This window comes from Zerene cesonia, chromosome 16 (genome assembly GCF_012273895.1).
Source record: "Zerene cesonia ecotype Mississippi chromosome 16, Zerene_cesonia_1.1, whole genome shotgun sequence".
NCBI lineage: Eukaryota > Metazoa > Arthropoda > Insecta > Lepidoptera > Pieridae > Zerene > Zerene cesonia.
In genome coordinates this window covers 3869360-3889348 of record NC_052117.1, presented here as the reverse complement: position 1 = coordinate 3889348, position 19989 = coordinate 3869360, and the positions used below count along the sequence as shown (strand labels likewise).

Genomic DNA, 19989 nt, shown 5'->3' with positions numbered 1-19989 from the left:
CGTGAACAAAAAATGTAGTACGGCACTCACGTTATCATAAAAACGATCAAGACTTGTATTACTCCACTTCAGGAGGAAAGTTTAAAGTATTAACATGCTTATAGTTAAGCCACTTGTGAGTAAATGCTAGAGAACAGCAAAAACAATAGAGTCGGCATTCCCTGCGGTTAGCCTGGCTTTCTTGTGTATCTCGGAACTCCGCCCGGGCCGGTATAAAGGTTACACTAGCCTATTTAAATTGTGTGCGTATTTCATAACATTTAACACACTGAAAAGTAGATACATTTTGTGTCTATTTTAACATATTGTAAAACATATAGTAAAATTAAACATGATTGATTCGAAATACTTACTGGATAGTAAATTCGGTGGAATTGGTTTTAATATTGCTTACTCACTAGGTTTACTTATCCGTTATAACTCATAAACATTATTGCTTTTGCAAAATATCAGGCGAGCTTCACTTCCAAGTAAATTACGTATTTGTTTTAAAAGCATGCACTTAAGTAAATATTAATATTAAATGCATATAGTATCGTGCATTTATATTATTAAAATATGTATATATTAAAAATTTATATTATTTACTAGCTGCACATTATCATTTGGGGGTATGAAAAATAGATGTTGGCCGATTCTCATAGATACCGGATAAGCACAAAAAATTTCATCAAAATCGGTCAAGCCGTTTCGGAGGAGTGTGACAACGAAAACTGTGACACGAGAATTTTATATATCAGATATTTGAGAGAAAAGATTAGATTATAAAACTTAAAAAAAGGGAACCGAACATTATAGTATTTCGCTCAGAAGGAGCTGTATTATCGGCGATCTTGGTTATATTTAGACGCAGGTGAAACCGCAAAGCGCATCTAGTCACCAATAAAGCGGTATTAAATCAAAACGCCTCAAACAATCCGAAGCATTATTTGCTCTCTTCCGCTGCAACTTATACGATAAGATATACGTACTAACAATGTAGATAATAAATAATATCCCGTAGCAAAGGATATCAGTGATATTCAGTTGATACCAAACAAAACTAAACCCAGCTTTCTTAGATAAGGCGGGCTCAATGTGACTCAGCCTGACAAATGGCCCTATCTAGTACAACAGTTGGGAACGCTAAGGAAATAAGAATGTTTGTAAGAAACGTTGTTTTCATTCAGTTTGATATAGACAAATGTGAAGTTTGTTGTTGGATGCGAAATGTAAACAGTTTGTTTTTCGATAGTTTGAATTTAAATATAAAATGAAATAGTTATTTTCGTAATGGTATCGATATTCATATGGTAAAATTTATAAATAACACTTTTACTATCCCTCACATGTTATCAATTGAGTATGTGTGTGTTTTTTTTTCTTCTAGCGGTACAAAGGAAGAAAACATCACACTAATATAAATGTAAAAGTTTGTTTGTCCGTCAATCACGCTAAAGCTACTGAACGGGTTTTGATAAAATTTGGTATACAGACAGGGTACGAGCTGACTTGGGTGATAAGATACTTTTATCCCAATTAAATGCTTCCTTGGGATAAAACAAGAACCTTCATATTCGGGCGGAGCCGGGACGAGCGTCTAGTGTAAGCATAAATCCTCTTTTTATTTCGTAAAGAAACACTTATATAAAAGAACGTACTATACGCGACTGTCAATGACACCCTTTCATAGCCATTCTCAAAGATATATAATATCAAAACACATTTCGTAGATCGTCACTGACATCACACGTTTCAGCATCTGCTAGACTCATGTGGCGTGACTGCAATGCCAATGAGTTTTTAATAAAGTTCACACTGATAATAAAATCGTAATAAACGTTTAACGGCTGTCCGCCAGGAGGTCCTGCCTCATCACGATAACATGGTAAAGTCACGTATCAAAATAATGAAAGTTTTATTCGACAATAAACCTCAAGCTGTAGTTTAATTAAATATACAACAAGCATTAGTCAAGTCAAGTTCTTGCACTTGGTATTTTAATGGGATTTTAAAACTTGATTGAGAATATACTTTACATGAATGATTGAACATTATTGAGTCATTATTGGGGAAATTGGTTGTAAAATTTAACACAATTGCGTGTATTGAGACTTGGTATCAAACTGTTTTTCCATGTTATAGATAAATGACCCATCGATTATTGTTATTGTTAATGTTATTTAAAACAAAAATTAAACCCTCTTCAAATGCGAGAATTGGACCAAATTTAAATGGGAACATAAGGAAGATACCAGGTTTAAGAAAATAGGAATCATCAAAATCTGTTCAGCTTGTCGAAAGTTCTGAAGCAACACTCACAGAAAAAATCTATCTGAGAATCTCCTTCTTTTGGTAGTTGAAAATATGGTGTCTGTCTCTTAGAAAAATAATATAAACTGATCAAAGATAAACCACAGCATATTATACACATGTATAATTATTATTTATTACACAATTATATATTTTTAGCAAAACGTTCAGGATAATTTAACGACCGGAGGTAATGAAGCACTTTATCCAAAATCTTATCGGGCATTTTGCTTAAGTTTTATGAAGCTAATATAATATTAAAGCGATGTAACCGTAAGATGCATTACCTTACCGCGCACCGGTACATGGCCAGACTCGATGTTGGAGTAACCCTGGTGACCTCGCGGCAGATTTTATATCATTAGAAAATAGTGGCAGTACGATCATTATCGGCATATTAAGTCTTGTACATCCCGAGATTTATAGATATATGATCGCATGGATCGTGACGGTAATATATGTTACGGTAGTTTAGCTCATAAAATATATCTAAGACGCATGTTCCCTTGTTATCGACGTGGTAATAAGTGTGAAGTGAATTCCTGGATATAATTGAATAAAGTAATTAAATTTTGTAAGGAAGCGCAATGATTTATCTCGATTGCAATTTACGTGAATTAAAAAGGCTGTATTGAAAGACAACTCAACCGACTTCAATATTTATCACAGAGCTATATACTATAATATATGTATTACGAGTAAGTTATGTTACATAGATACTTATGCCTGGATCAAACCCTTATTTAATCACCGTGCGAATCAATTCTATCGACACATTTGAACTATTAAATACTCTAACCAGTACACAATACTATGAACATGATACGTGTTAATAATACGGATAAACACAGCCGCCACAACCATTCGACCGATATTTGGTGTAAAAAGTCAATCATAAACGAGCGTACCACAGCTGAACAAAGGCTTAGCGGACACTGGACGCGTTCCATACCCAATACAATGTACAAATTATAAACAGTCCACTTGCCTCAATACACGAACTCGCATCACTTCCTGTGCCACCCATTGTCACTTTTCAATACAATAACTTTTATTGAAATGATCCTAGGACGCTGTTGCCAGAATAGACGGCTATTTTATTTGTGGGTTCATGCGACATTGTTGGAGCCAATTTCAATTACGATTTCCGTTCTATCAAAGGAACGGTGCGGGCGTCAACGAAATATTTGCTAAATGTTTTCGGGTAGCCCGAATACAATATACCGTGTGCTGATCGATACCTATATTGTCTGACAATTATGGCCGTGTTAATGTATACCTTTAAAGTTAACTGCTGAACGCTTCCGGCCGTTTCGGAATTTACCTGCAACAATGAAACACTTATTAATACACGTACGGGCACAGATAAAGCAAAAAATGCATCTGCCAAGTTCATATAACATTTAAGATACCTCTGAAACGTATTTCACGCTCGTGTAATGGTTATTACCTGTTAACAACTAAGCAGATGTGCAATTAGAGAAAGGATAAACACGTTACAAAAACATAAGTCAAAAAGTCTATTTCCCATAGATTTAACAAGAAATTCCTGTTAACGAAGTGTCGAAAGCCCATAAAGCATATGACATACACTACTATTCTTTGCTGGTGTGTGATTAGTATGTAAAGAGCGTCTCTACTTAGGAAGTCGTTAACGCCTATAGCATGGTATAGCAGGTCGACCGATCATTATACATATGTAATAACCATTGCTACTTATTCGCGGCTATGATGAACGAGAGGTGAACGAACCCATTGTACCGTTATCTAAGGTCGGGACACTAAAATCGAAGATGTAGGACAATTAGTTCAAAAGGGCAGGAGTGTTTGTTTTTCAGTTGTTTTGTAATTAAACTATATGCAAAACTAAATATACGTATAACAAATATATATTTTGCTACAGTATTTTAATATAACGTAGCTAAACGAAGCAAACTCTTTAATTCATTTTTATTTCTGCATATTCGTAACAACAGTTTATATTTTCTATAATAATTATTAAAAATTAAAAAGTACCTTTTTTCAAATAGCAAATTTGATAAATAAATTCAGAAACATGCACCTATTACAACAAACCACATAACAATTTGAATATATAATCAGTTCCAAGTAATATATAGGTAAATAGCGCCACAAATAGTTTCCCAAATAATCGATTTGTAAGCATAGCACGCAGTCAATTCGACCAACGTGACGATTGCGCGTGACTTGACGAATGTATGTGCCCGCAATACAATTCGAATTAGCCGCATAATGTATTATTAACATAATCGTTAATGGAATTTTTTTGATGATAACCGCTAATATGTGAGGAGCTTAAGTAGTAAACCAGTTCTACTGAGACTTGGTGAAAGGGTCAAACAAGATAAGTATGCATTTACTTTCGTAATCGTTCATTTACAACCTATTTTTATGAATAACAACTCTCTAAATTGATTACTGTGTAAACATAAGAGTATTTAGATGTTTATTAATCGAGAAGATAAGAATACTTAAAATAAAAGGCAGAATATAACTCAAATGCTTCAAACTCACTAAAATTAAACAATGAATGTTTCAACATAAAACCATGGAAAGGAACGTAAACTAAAAGCCCACAGGGACTAAGAGGTTGAGATTAAAAATGTAAATCATAGTAAGCCGTGCAAATTATACCTAAACAAACGTGTTCGCATGAAACGGGATCTAAAGCCTTAATTAAAATAAAACCTTCAAATAATTTATGCAACGTTGCGTAAACGCTGCACGGGATAACAATAAGAATACCTCATTCCAAAGTTGAAGTCACATAAAGTTGTGGGCGAAAGAGACAGTTTGAAAAAGGAACAAGTATCTTTTTTTTAATTTAAGCAAACAGACAATGAACATACGCAGCTGGCGGAATGCAAAACGATTGTGAATAAAGTTAAGGACACAATATGTGATGCAGCCGAAAGAACCCCGCCAGTAATTTATGTCGAGAACAATGTGTTTTCTGCGTATTTCCAAAATTTCCAACTTTTAACGTATATATTCAGAAGACGAATACATTTAGTTGTATCATCTTGTTCAAGTCTCGGGTATAGTGCTCTAGTTCTTACCAGCTCCAAGAAATACCGCAATATAAATTGATAGTGTAAATAAAACTAACTTGTGATACGATCACTAAACGAGTGCCATTCATACTGCTTTTTTTCTAGATAAGTACGACAGAGTCCGATTGCTCTGATAGGAGTTACGGCATCAGATAATCACGTCCCCAAGCAACTCGGAAAGGAAACGCAATGTTCGAGACGTATTATTGTTGTGACTACTGCGGCCCATAAACATTGGCCACCAAGCCTTAATTAACAAGGAACGGAACAGTGGGCTGCCTCCTATTCCGTTCAGGATTTATAAAATTGCAAATGCCACTAGGAAAATAGAGCGCGGTTCGTTTATTTAAGAACCCATTACTCTCCTAGATAACAATCGGAAGGGAGTTGGTAGGACAAGTATTAATCTTACAATTAAGACAACCACGAAGCGACGATTTCAATTGACAATCCTTTTGTTCGATAGCACGAAAGAAGGCGGAACGAAAACAATAGGAGGGGGTGTATTACTGTACCATTTAATTGTACAGATGTGTCAGTGTTATGCGCCATCGACACGAGACATGACTTGAATATTGATTCGTATTAATAAAATACCATTGTATCAAATTTATTTCAAAAAAGCGACAATTATTGTTCATGATAATCAACAGCAAGGTAAATAAATAATTACTACATGTAAGTACCTATTTGAAAGTAACAAATGGGCAATATCAGCTTTAAATTTGAAGCGTTTTAGACACGTGGGGGCTATAGGTAGCTTAACAGACATTTCTTCATCACACTCGTATCATGTGTTCAATAATAAAAATGTCAATTTATCACAGTAAAAACTCGGAACATGCTTAATAGTCAATTATAGATAGGAATTTTAGAAACACGGCAGGCTCCGCGTAAAATAAAGTTAAAAGGTGCTTGCTTCGTGCCTAAACAGCGGGCAGTCTCGTATACATTTGTATTTAAACATTTGTCAAGCGAATTTATAACGCTATTACTAATTGAATCCAATGCAAATTAAAATATTTTACGCATCTATATGGTTATAGCGATATAAATAATATTTATTTGCAAGTTTTATAAAGTCGTCCCTATAAGCAATAATTAATGATTTGCATAATTTTATTACGTTATTAAGACATATTTAGAAATTAATTTTTGACTTTTATGAAATTTCAATACTTTATCACTTTAATACAGCTATGTCGGTGTTAAAAATATATCTTCGGATATTAATATTTTTTCTTCGTTTATTTCTCGATTATACACTGATTCTGCACTATTTGTTACATAACAAATAAATTGTATTTTTCATTATTGCAAAATGTTCTGAAATTGATTTCCAATCAAATTAAGAGTATTTATAATTTCATTATAATCAAACAATAGAATAACAAAAATTCAATGGAAATAAAACAAAAAACGAACGATTTCAAATGTCGTTAGCAGCTATTGTGTAATTCGATATTTATACGACTTAAGCAGCCATAGTAGTTCAGTGCGCTTTGAGGTGTCGGCTTCGAAACACCAAATAATACGAAAACGCTTGTGGTATGTCATTTTGAAAAACAGGATACTTTATCCCGTATGACAAGCGATTACCGAATGGAAATTTCGAGACACGTCTAAGTCGCTATAAAAATATAAAGCTGAGATACAGAAGTTTTACGAAAAGATCGAAATATTATCATTACAAGTTTATTTAACATTTTAGAGACAAATTGATTAGGCATATTGTAAAAGCACGACCTAAATGACTGAGAGACATCATAAGCTACCGACAAATATAATAATAATGAATACAAATAAACATTCACACTAAATACAAGAAAAACAAAGTGCAATAAAAATAAATTACACAACAAGAAACACATGTTAGTAAAACTAAAAATCTCTCACACCGTTTTGACTAAAAGATAAAGATTTACAAGTACCTAAACAAGCTCCGATTATCATGTATATTTATGTAAAGCCTAGCAAGATAACACTGGATAAGCCAATGACAAGATTAACTCGATTCCCTTACACATGATACCTATCTGGAACAACAAACTTGTTCATTGATTAGTTGCGGTTAAGTAACAATAATGCGCAGGGTTTTGCGATTTCAACCGCGTCGGGCTTTATTTATATCGAATATACTTACATCACCCAAGTTTAAAACTAGATTAAGTATTTTAGTTCAATTTGTTTACGTATATTTTGTAAACTACAAAAGTTTAATATAGTACATTTGTAAACGGATATAGCTAGAAATGTATGAATTAAAATATTACATTCACCTATCGCACAAATACCTATCCAATATTAAAAATACTCGAGAAAAAACATCACGAATCCAAACCATTTATTTTATTAAGCCTTTTGTGACATGATACATAAATTCCACTCCATATACAGACGTGTATCTTAAATTTGTCTCAAAAACTGAACAAAATAGAAATAAACCCGAAACATTTACACCGGGAGAGTCGTGTCGTAAATATTTAAAGAGAATCTCAAAAGACGTGTCAAATCATCAAGCGGGACTCCCTTCAAAGAGCGTATACGAAAATGTCAATTTGTTTACGAATTACGCATAAATTCGTCCCCGAAGACAAGACATCTCGTGCGGCGATCGCTGTTGCGACATTTCAATAAAATTTACGGTTCTGACTTAAATGGTATGTCCGATGAACGAAAAAAAGTGTACTCGTATGTTCCGCCTTTATTTTAGACGTATCAGCTTCGTTAAAATATCTCAGAACAGATAATAAATATGTCGACTGTAACTAAATAGCGATGGTACAGATGAATTATTGATTAATACAAATAAAGTCAGAATTAACGATTGTAAATCGATTCCAAAGTTGTTGAATAGCTTCGAATTATATCGCATCGTTACCGTCGTCAATTGGGAACAGCGTATATAATTAATACGGTCAAGTATATTGCACCGTGTAAAAAATTGGGCACCAAAAAACCAATTTAAACTTTTATGTTTGTTTATACATGTGGGTCCCATTTTATAGTACCATAAATTGTAAGAATGAATGTGACTTGAAAAACATAACCTTTGCGATTTTATGTAAGCCGTGAAATTTCTGTGAATTTTATATCGCAAAATAATAAAAAAGATGTTTTATATATAGGTACTTAAAGCAAATATATTACAGTGTCACAGTAATCTAGAAATACGAGAGATTTGATCAAATTTTAAAGTTCATAGACACTGATTTACGATGCGTGTGTCGTTTCCTTATCAGCCCCTTTTTGTCTATAGAAATCTCCCGTCATTATTAGCGTGACACGAAAAAAGTTCTTTGGTAGACAATGCACGACTAGGGTGGATTCCAAAATTAGTGTTTACTCCCTGAGTGGCGTGGCCAAATGCACGCAACATTGATATGTGTTATTGGCCATGACAACTGCGTCTACAAACACGAACGCGCTGTACGTATTTTTATCCCCACTTGCCTGTCACCATTCGTCCATGTTTACCCAGATGAAACTTTAAAATAAGCGTTATCGTCGACGGCGGTGATTTCGGTTAGAATTCGGAAACGAAATTAGTCATGAATTTATTGCTCCGCCATGAATTACGGAGTGACTTGAGATACGACTAAATAATGCCGGTTATATTCAAACTATTTGTCTTTTACTATTTCTGTAGTACAAACAATAGTCATTTTCTATGGAATTTTACTTCATTGTAAATGCCTTATATCTGGTGTACGTAATAATTAACCTTACTCAATTGGTCCTATCTACAAACTGCAGCAAAAGGCATAAAAATATTGGCAATGTGTATGTATAAACATACACAGATAAAAAATTACTTAAATGTATACCTATCCTCTGCTATAAACAATATATTTTATAACATTTTTTATCGCAGAGGAGAGAGAGAATCACTCTTATAACATTGTTTGAAAGCGCAAATCTCATGAAATGATGAATAGTTTCTATATTAAAGACGACTTAATGTAAACTTATAAGCTTAGACCTTAATATAGGCTATATCATGTATAATATAATATAACATGATGTATAACGTGGGTGAAACCGCGGGGTACAGCTAGTACCACACATATATACTATATACATTCGTTCTATTTTTTATATAAAGCATGTTTCGATCTCAATTAACGGGGTAATCCATTACGAGGGTAGGGTCGTTTTTTGTTCATTCCGTGAACAAAGACCTTTTCTTGCGATCCATTAAACTTTCTAGAAAGTTACATTTATATTTAAAAAACTAACAAGCTTCATCTGGTTCACATTAAAAGAATAATGTTAACGGACTTATTATAAATGTTCTTCATATTTTATGCCATAGTTGAATTTTACAAAATCATTAAAGAATTGTTTGTAGTAATGAAACAAAATCTACACTTATTTACACTCTTATACTAATAATATAAAGCTGAACACTTTGTTTGATCGTTTGAACGTGCTAATCTCAGGATCCAAAGGTCCGGTTAAAAAATTGATTGCTTATGCTTCTTATTCATAAAACAACACAGAAGATATTCTATTGAAGTTTTACTTTAAAATTAGCAACAGTATAATTATTTATACAGCTATTGATTGTATACTCGTACAAGCGTACGCTACGTACTTATCATAGAAATTATACACATATATTTACCAGTAAAGTACGTACAGTCTACAGATATGTCAAGTTTAGTTGAAGAGCATTGCAGCGGTCGTGGTATGTAATATTTAAATTAAACACACATGTAATTATATCTTTATCAATAAATATCGACTGTATATCTCAATTAAAATACGATGTACTAAACAATTTCCAAAAATAATGCCACAACTCAAAACGGCATTCAAATTTAAATTTTATTGTTCACCGCGGGTTGTTCATTTTAAATACGACACTTAAAACTAATAAAAAACCTTCCAAATGGGCATATTTCATTATTTTTTTCTCTAAAACAACGGGGTGCCGTGTTTTTGTAGGTTGAATGCTCGTCCCGTCCCACGCGGTTTCCTATCGTTCACACTTTAACTGAACTCACAGTAGTTGGGCTTGCGCCCGAATAGCTTCTTGCAGATACATTTGGTACACATACATACATACATAAATACATTTAGTGACTACACGATTTGCAACTCCAATAATTTTATTTTTCGATATACATTTATTATAATAGTATAATGTTTATAATGTCGCATCTAAATTGAAGCAACCTGACAATATAAATGCTCGACATAGCGTGATGCATTTTACGATTTACAAGAAATATACGGAAACATAAATCACAACCATATCTATACCTAAGTATATAGTAGACTAGCTTTCGCCCGTGGCTTCACACGCGTAAAATTTTATGTAGTTTAATTGTGTTATACATATAAACCTTCCTCTTGAACTACTCTTATTATTAAAAAAACAATCATATTCCGTTGCCTAATGTAAAAGATTTAAGCATACCTAGGCACATAGGGATATAGGGACAGAGACAGCGGCCGTTTTATACTATGTATTGCTCAGAACATTTTGAACTGCAACTGTAACGTTACTATGGAAAGCTGTTAGTTTACAAGACACGATACAAGACTACGCTATTTGAATTTTAAAATGATCGTAGAGCATGTTAAGCGTTAATACGAAATGTATTTAAATGTAAATGTACCTACGTTTTGGTACTTTGTCACCATGTGAATATTAAACGCGAACATTTAAAATAATCATTCAAATCTATGGATAGCTTTTTCTTGTATCGACACCTCTAGGAATTTTGATCGTAAGATCTCAGCTCTTGATAAGTGACGGTCCCTCCATCAATTTCGTACAAAATATTTGTTAAGATCGAATCGTTTTTATAGCTTTTAAAAGATTAATGCGGAGATAAAAAGATTTGGGGCGACTAAGACTGGATGGAATTTCGGAGACAATAAATTGTGACACCTTATTTGGTTGCGAGAATAAAACGTTTGTTTTATCGCCGGATACGTACATGATTAATTAGGTAGAAAATATTGTATCCCCACTTACGTTCGGTCACCCCTTTATAAAGTTTATTATGGCGTTATGCGTATACGCAGCGTGTTGGCCCCGCCTTCCAGACATCCTACTGGTCTTTGTTTAAAATTATGAAACTACCGATGCGTGAACATTCGCTGTACATTCATTTCAGACACTTGTGAGTTGTGACACAATAATAACGCTTGACAAATTTGAAATAACCTTTTCTTGCTCAAGTTATAGTTTTTGTTTTAACTGACATTATTTCTTGCAAACAATTCAACATATTTGTTTTTATATAAGTATTACGTTTTATGCCATGAGATATAATTTAGACAAATTTAATCAAATAAAAGACCCACAAACATTCTACATAATATGTAAGCTCAATCAACTATTAAATAAATTAAGGTATATAAACTTCCCATCACCATTATCCAATCCCCAATATTTATACCAAATAAATCGTTATACTTGTAGACTAGTTTGTAAAAACATTTATTATGAACCCGTAATAAATGATTCAAATTTTTCATTTCAAAGTTGGGCAAACGCAAGAGCGATTAGCCGATCGGACGGGTCGGGAACAAAATTTACGAGCATTAAAACTATCTCCATTTCATCGCAAGCTTCAAGGCTTAGTCTATGCCTTTGCAGGGCAGCTGCCTTTAATCGAATCCCAATCAACTTCGGTACGAGATTAAATGTATAAAATATGTAATCAAAACTACCGCGCTCGAACTATTAATGTGATAGTCACTATTATATATTTTGTTAATAATCACAGCAATACGGCTCATGTTTGTGTTATTTATGGTTGTAATTTCGATGCTGATTAGTTTTTATAATGATTAAACATTCATTATCTGGCTTCGGTGTTATAATTGTTAAGCTGTTCGCTTAGTGAACAATGTATCGATGTTATAAATAACCTCTAAAACCAAAAAGTATTGTTAAAGAAAAAGTGTCAAATACAGAGAAATAAGATAATCTGTTTAACAATATACAAATAGGACGTGTGATAAAGTGATAGTTTTTATTAGTTTTCAAAACGGATCCATTTAGATAGGCAGTGAGACAGGCCATTCGGTATCGTGCCCGATCGATCGTGAGAGATAAGGGGAGATCATTAATTTGTTAAAACAACGTAGGTGTCGTGGACTAAGAAAACGGTAATGTCAAAATTTGGACAGCGACACAATGGAAGAAGGAGGATTAAAAGCGAATCGCTGTAACAGTAGCGGGCACATCATTTATCAAGAGTCCTACTGACTTCAAGTTGAATTGTACTTTTAAAATATCTACGTACTATAACAGTATACCGAATGCATATGTCTTTTATTTTTTATTTATTTGATTTCGCGGTTTTACACAATATGCATTCCTATTTACAAAATGTACATAATCAAAACATACATTATATTTTTATTCATCCATTTAATTCACACGTCACTTAACGGTAACCTTACAAATATTTACATAAAAAAGAAGTCAGGTGTAATTTAATCTTTTAACATTTAAACCGACATAAATCATTTATTTTTATATTTCGTATTGAAATAAACCAATGACACGCTAACGAACAATAATTCAAATCAGCATGTTTCGTACAGATAATTAGGTGACTTATCAAAAACCTGCGGGCCGAGAGCGATTGTGTATTGGAATCCAGTCACGGCCGCATTAAGGTTCTTAAATCACTGAAGGATATAAGTTTAATTTTTACGAAACAATTTGGTAAGTAAGTAAGTATATATTTAATTTTGCATATTTTTTCTACGTAGAACATTCTCACAATCTCAGAAATATCGTAATGCTAATGAAATTTCGTCCTTGTTTACAAAGCAGCAAGCTATATAGATAATTAGTATATAAACTTATAACTTCTGATATATCATAGGTAGATAGATACTACAACTGTGGAGATTGTGAGTTTTTTTTTTTTTGAACTGTCATTAACCGTTTAAAGGCAGATGTAAAAGTTTACACCAGGAGAGTTGTTCCCAATTTTTAAATCCATACAGCTATTAAAATAAGATTCATTGATACAATATAGACATATAAGTATATAACAATAGACTATGGGCTTATAATGCATGATCTGCATTAACTTCTTTGACAAGGTGTTATTAGTGATTAAACAAACGTGTGGCTTCAAACAGACTGGCTTTTATTTCACATAAGACAAAAGAACACGGGTAAGTATTTCCTCATAACAAACAGATGGCGCTAGTATGACATTTTGTTACATAAATATAATAATAACAATAAAAGAGTTAGTGTCAGATAAAAACCGTTTTTTTAACTGACACTAAATTTTATTGTTTTATTGTTATAATTTTACTAATACGAAGTTTTATTGTTATTTGCACTGGTAAACACTCAGGCAAAACCGCATCCGTTGCCTACAATAATAATTTGACACATGTCAAACATAATGCGTTGATTAACGAAAAAAAATAAATTGCATGTTTTGGTATAAGTACGTTAAACTACGTTTTTTTTATTTCAAAGCGGACACGCGAGTTGCTGGGTCGCCTGATGGTATGCTACCGCCACCGCCCATGAACATTTGTAGAGAATATTACAAATGGGTTGCCAGCTAAACTAACAGAACAGAGGGAATCAGTAAAGAATTGACGATGGGAACATAGGAATTAATTGAGAAGGGTGAGATATATTTCTTAAGTAATTTGTGAAGCATCAAAATCAATTTCAAATTATTTATTTAAATCGTTAAATGATTGTCTTTAACTATTTGGTCACCAAGTTCAACTAGATTAAGAAAAGTTTAACTATTAAAACCAGTTTTCAAGACGCAGATGGACGAAGGACATGACAAATCTATGTTGCAAATGCACCAAACACTTTTTCATGGAAATGAAAATGTGTCCTAACTCCTTCATATAACTATAGCTCAAAGCTACTCTTGCTCATGTAGCACAAACTTTACAGAGCTTTATCGTCGAATTGCGTGACAATATACACTACATCAAGTTTTAACCAACGGTACGTCATGTAATTCCCAGTAACGATGTGTTTCTTTTACTGTCACATAGCGCCGACCTGTTAACCATTAACTGGTAATGTTAAGTCGTATTTAGTATTAAATATCGGCTCATTTGCAACTTTTCATCTTCATATGATTATTATCCATGTTCATGATATGTAGCGGTAGCAAACTCAAACTCTTATTCATTCAATAGAATAACGCGGCATTCCAAACAGACATATTTGACGAGACTTATTTTAATAGCAAGAGAAGGTTCATGTGTAAAAACTTATTATACTACTGCTTTTAAGCACATAAATTGTAAACAATTAAACGAACGTTGTTTCCACGCTATGTTAAAATATGTATAGAATACATCGATAAATTTCAATGGAAATGCAATCCAGCAACAGAACCAGTTATCGATATATATCGACGACAACTTCACACCAAAGCGGATTGTAACATCAGCTTATTACCACGAGACAAATAAATTCCATCACCTTCGTTATCTTAGATCTTTAGGAGAAATCCGAAACCGTAAACATGCGCTGAGCACACAGTGTTAACTATTCATTCGGCGTGTCTTGGGAATATATTGAACAAAAGACGGGCACAGCATCCGACTACACTATTTCTCACTACTTCGGTGCGATGTAATCAGAGAAGACGACGTGTCGCGTTTATTTATGTATGAACGGGGCGCGGGCGAGGGTGGCCCAAACGCGAGATACAAACAGAATAATATTGATGACACTCCGCTACGAGGGGTCATGAATCATTAATCGTCCGGTCTCTTCTATAGCTCTATTACGACTGCCTCGTCGGATAAGCCACCCTTCACGAGGTGAGCTCGTTGCAACACGTACACCTCTTACACTTGCCTTCTCCATAAATTATGAACTCGCATATTTTTATGACGAGCTGGCGCGTCTTTCTCAGCACCTTTAGGTTTCATGTTTTCTAAAAACGTGGCTTTTCAAGCGTGAATTTTATCATCATCCCGCAAGGACCTTCGCAAAGTAGGATCTATTCAGATTTTTCAAAAAAAAAGGACTGAAATGTATTCCTTTGACAACAAATTACTTAGATTTGTAAATTTTAAGGGTTCCGTACTTAGACTAAAATGGGACACTATTACTAAGACTTCGCTGTTCGTATGTTACCAGACTGTATCTCATGAACCGCGATCGTTAGACAAATTAAAATTACAGAAACGATGTATTTCTGTTGCGTTTACAACAACAAATAATAAAGATCGAAGATAAGCAACGATTGGCACGGTCATAAATTGGATGGATGCCCATTTTTTTTTTTGCAGTTGCAAATCCGTAAGTAACCTTTCGTATTGCGAGTTCAAGTTGCAATCGATAGATTTTATTATTAATACAATCGTAGAAAATTAATCTTTCATCTAAAAATAAACTCATTTCATATAAAAATAAGGTATTGACAGCGCAGACTTTGAAATTATAATCGATCGTTAAAATTGACAAAGTAAAAAATATAAGAAGCAGGAAAACAACTCGCCAATCAAAAATAACACGTAAAAGCTCGGAGCGGCATCACTCATCTCCTCTAATACCTGTCGATCGTTGAATCGTTTCTTTTCACTTAAGTAATCCCATCAATGTCGGCTCAGTTTCCGGTTCATTCTGAACACAAATTATCCTTTTTTTATAACTTCAAAAAGGATCGCTTCAAAAATGTTATAAGTTTTCGCCATCACTAAAAAAAATTTCTACAGAGATCAAAATAATTACCGCGTATTGAATATTTCAATATCAATTTTTACCTTCACCAACAGCTGCGATGTAACAAAAAGCGAGGGCAATTTAAGTTAATTCAGTAAGCAACAGACATGGCTACTTCCAAATGAACTCAAACGTAACAAAAACAAAAACAAATCGTGGACAAAAACGCGGGTCATTTCGGCGTGGACTTGTTTTTTTCCCCTAAGCGCCCAGAGGACGTGCATCCGAAACCTTAAGGTTTTTTTGGCCACTCAGAGCCGAATTTCATTCCTCTCATATGAAACGATAAAATAATAATGCTCGAGTCTCAGTGGTTTCGAAAAGGGACCATAAGGGGATGCCGGAACGCTCCTAAATTTCTAATCGGGATTATGTTTTGAGATCACCGGGTTCGTTCTTTATGGCCTCCTTTTTACAATACTTTAAGCTTCAAGGTGAAACGGATATTATTCTCCTCGATCGGTTTTGCATAACTGACTAGTTCGATATCTGATAGCCTTTTGATATTTTATGAATCGAATAAATCAGCCCTTTTATTTGGTATTTGATTATTTTGAATATATTCAAGACATTTCGTACCATTCGTGTTTTTTAAGATTTAATTTAATATTAAATGGACAAGTCGAAAGCATAGCTGAAAATAAAAAAAAATCGTAAAAATTATATTTTGGTAGATCGTTATGCAGAAAGTAATTCTGTATTTTGTTTATTAGATTGTAAATTTAGCAAGGCGGTTCAACTTTCTCATTTCAAGTCTCGCACATTATAGAAATTTTATAATTTGTTATTTTAAGCAGTAGATATGGCGTTCCTGTGTTATACAATTAACATTATCTCAGTTATAAGACATTCTCAAAGTTAACATGACAAGTCAGCTCGTAGACATAAGCATATCTTTATCTTACTACTTATGAGAACATTTTAAAATTCATCACGTGTACTCAGACTTGCCATGGAGGCACGTTCTAACAAAAACTCTCGAAAAGCTTACAAAAGAACCAGAAAAACACAAGTGAACATATTTAAAAAGGACAGAGTTACGAGAAAAAAATCGTAACTGACGACAGTGCATGACAATGACGCAATCTCAGATGTTGTTTTATTTGAGTGAATTTTTGAATCAAGTCCAACAAGTTATATAATACGTGGATAATTTTGTTTCATAATTAAATATTTGCCGAACGTGGTTCCTGCGTACTTTATAAATATACTTAATCCAACATGCATTGCGACATGCGAGTTAGTGCATACAATAAGCATCAATATGTGAAATATACGATGGCTTAGTAATGATTTTGAAATTTTATCCCTTAAAAAATCGATGACGTCACTTCTTATCATTTTCAGATAATTGGTGTATTTCACGAAAGGATCATCATGCGAACAAAAGGCAAGCACTAACTGCCTATCCTTCCGCCCTCGGATACATCACGCACGTCCCTTCACAAATAGAGTAAAAAACCTAATGCCAAGCCATTGTGTTCAATCTTTAGCAGGTAGACGAACAAAAAAGGCCACTAAAAGCAAGGCGTTACGCAAAAAAAATTGGACTGTGTTGGAAATAAGGATTATCAGCAGATGTCAATTTTTGAAACGTGCGTGATATGGATTCCTTTGTTAGCAACGTACGATGTTTAATCTGCAAACAGCGATAGCTTACGTAAACTGACGGATCAGGTAGGTCGTGAAATCAATTGACGATCTTCTGTCGAACAAACTGTGAGGAATGTTTTTATAACTTGATATAAATTTGGAGCTATTTTTACTCAGTTTCTAACGAGATTTCTTGGAAGCTCCCAAAGTTATAATTATGAATATATAAATGAAATAAATAATAAATAAGTTGGATCCTTTGATAAACAGAATAGATGAAAAGAAAATCAAAAAGTTTATCGAGATTGGTCGTCGACCTAATGTCGATATTACCTAGAAATGTTTAATATTAAAATTGATATTCAATAACATTCCTGTTTACTGAAACGTACTCCATAAGTCAACTTCAAGAAAAGGTCAATTTAGAGGGAATTTCAATACAACGACTAATTTATTTACAACGTTAGCCGTCTCGATAGCCGATACTTTATGTCCCATTGAAATCGATCTCCCGACTTAAGGACCAATTCTCAATTCAAATTTTTATTTTTCTTTAACCTTTTCTTGAATTATTTCGTCAATAACTTGAACACTGGGCCTTTGTTTTTCTACTCATTGTTGTTGCACTCAAGATCTCTTTTAATTTGATTTTATTTTTCACCCTGTTTGACCATTTCAAAATGATATTAAACAGTTATAGCAATTATGATTATGATAGTGATTATGATAATTGCTCCAACTATTGAATATGATTTTACAAAATTATGAATCATTTTCAAAATGAGATGATTAGATAGATATTGCAATGGTAGGCAACTCTCTCTTTGTTATATTTCTTTCTCTGTAAGTCATTTACATATCTATGCATTAACAACTTTTATTTGTCATTTTGTATATATCAGTAATCTACTTATATTTCAATAAAAAGGAGGTTTTTGTTGTGGATATTTATCTATTATTTTTGCATATTCTACCACCCTACATCCTATCCTACTAATATTATAAATGCGAAAGTTTGTAAGAATGTGTGTGTGTGTGTGTGTTTGTTGCTCTTTCACGCAAAAACTACTGAACCGATTGCAATGAAATTTGGTACGTAGACAGCTGGACAACTGGAATAACATATAGGCCACTTTTTATCCCTATATTCCTACGGGATAAGGACGTACGCGGGTGAAACCGCGGGGCACAGCTAGTTCTAGAGAAATAAATTATTACAAGCAACCTAAAATAACTACATAGTTAGATATTGATTATAATAGAAAATGACCAAGAACTATAACTGATAATAATATGAAATTATTGCCTACTTCGAAAGTCAAATAAAAGCTAATGGTTATTCCAATTTGAGTTACGAATAACATTTATAGTTGCATTTCCACAGATAACCAACCTGTTTCGAATGGCTCAAATAAATACCGTAACTCGTCTAGATAAATAGTATCGTGAAAGTTAGAATAAATTGTATACTTATCCTTGTGATAGCATTTCTCACTTAATTGCGTTTCCGTTGAAATGTCTAGCTTTAGCAAATATGATGAACAAACTATTTTTTAATAAATAAAAACCAGCCCTTAAAAATATTTATTCGTTTCTGAATATGATGTGGTATTTAAAAAAAAAGTGTAAAATAATGTCAGTTAGGAGTCAGCAACATTGTAATGAAAATATCGAATTTTAAGTGGAGTCGCCTACAAAATATAACATATAAGATTACGTATTAAACACAAAGCAATGCATGAGACCAATTTTAAGCGGATTCACCAAGTAATAATTAATAAAAAACACAATTTTCAAGTATTAGTATACGAGGTTATATCGTACAGAAAAATCTTTTTAACCTCATATGATTACACATGCTTTGAAGTTACAGCAAGGAAAGAAAAAAAATATAAACTACTTATTTACCTACAATGCATTGCAACTTGCCATAACGTTATATATATAAATACAAATAGAATAAAGTAAGCCATATTAGTTTTAGAAATTACAGTGTTTGTTTCATATTATTTCTCAACCGACTTAAAAAAAATTAGGTTATCTTAGAACAGTTCAGTATTTCGTTCATTTAATGTGTCCAAATAAATAAAAAAATACTCCTTATGTTACACATCTTAATTTAAAGCGACACGTAAATATGAAAGGTTTAAAAATTACACTATCAATTTATTCAAAACTACTATCTAGAGGAGTACCTCGTCTTCCATTATAAAACACGGAGCTATATCAATTTGCAATATTATGGTATTGAAAACCATAATTTACTGTTTCAAATTATAGCAGTCCGTCGGGACTCCGGGCATTGATAACTTTACGTGATTGATG

General features: G+C 33.2%; 1 protein-coding gene across 1 annotated transcript in view; it reads right to left on the bottom strand.

The window, feature by feature from the left end:
* LOC119832833 overlaps positions 1–19989 on the bottom strand; it is a 38290-nt gene that overhangs the window by 17545 nt on the left and 756 nt on the right. The gene's annotated exons all lie outside the window — the stretch shown is intronic.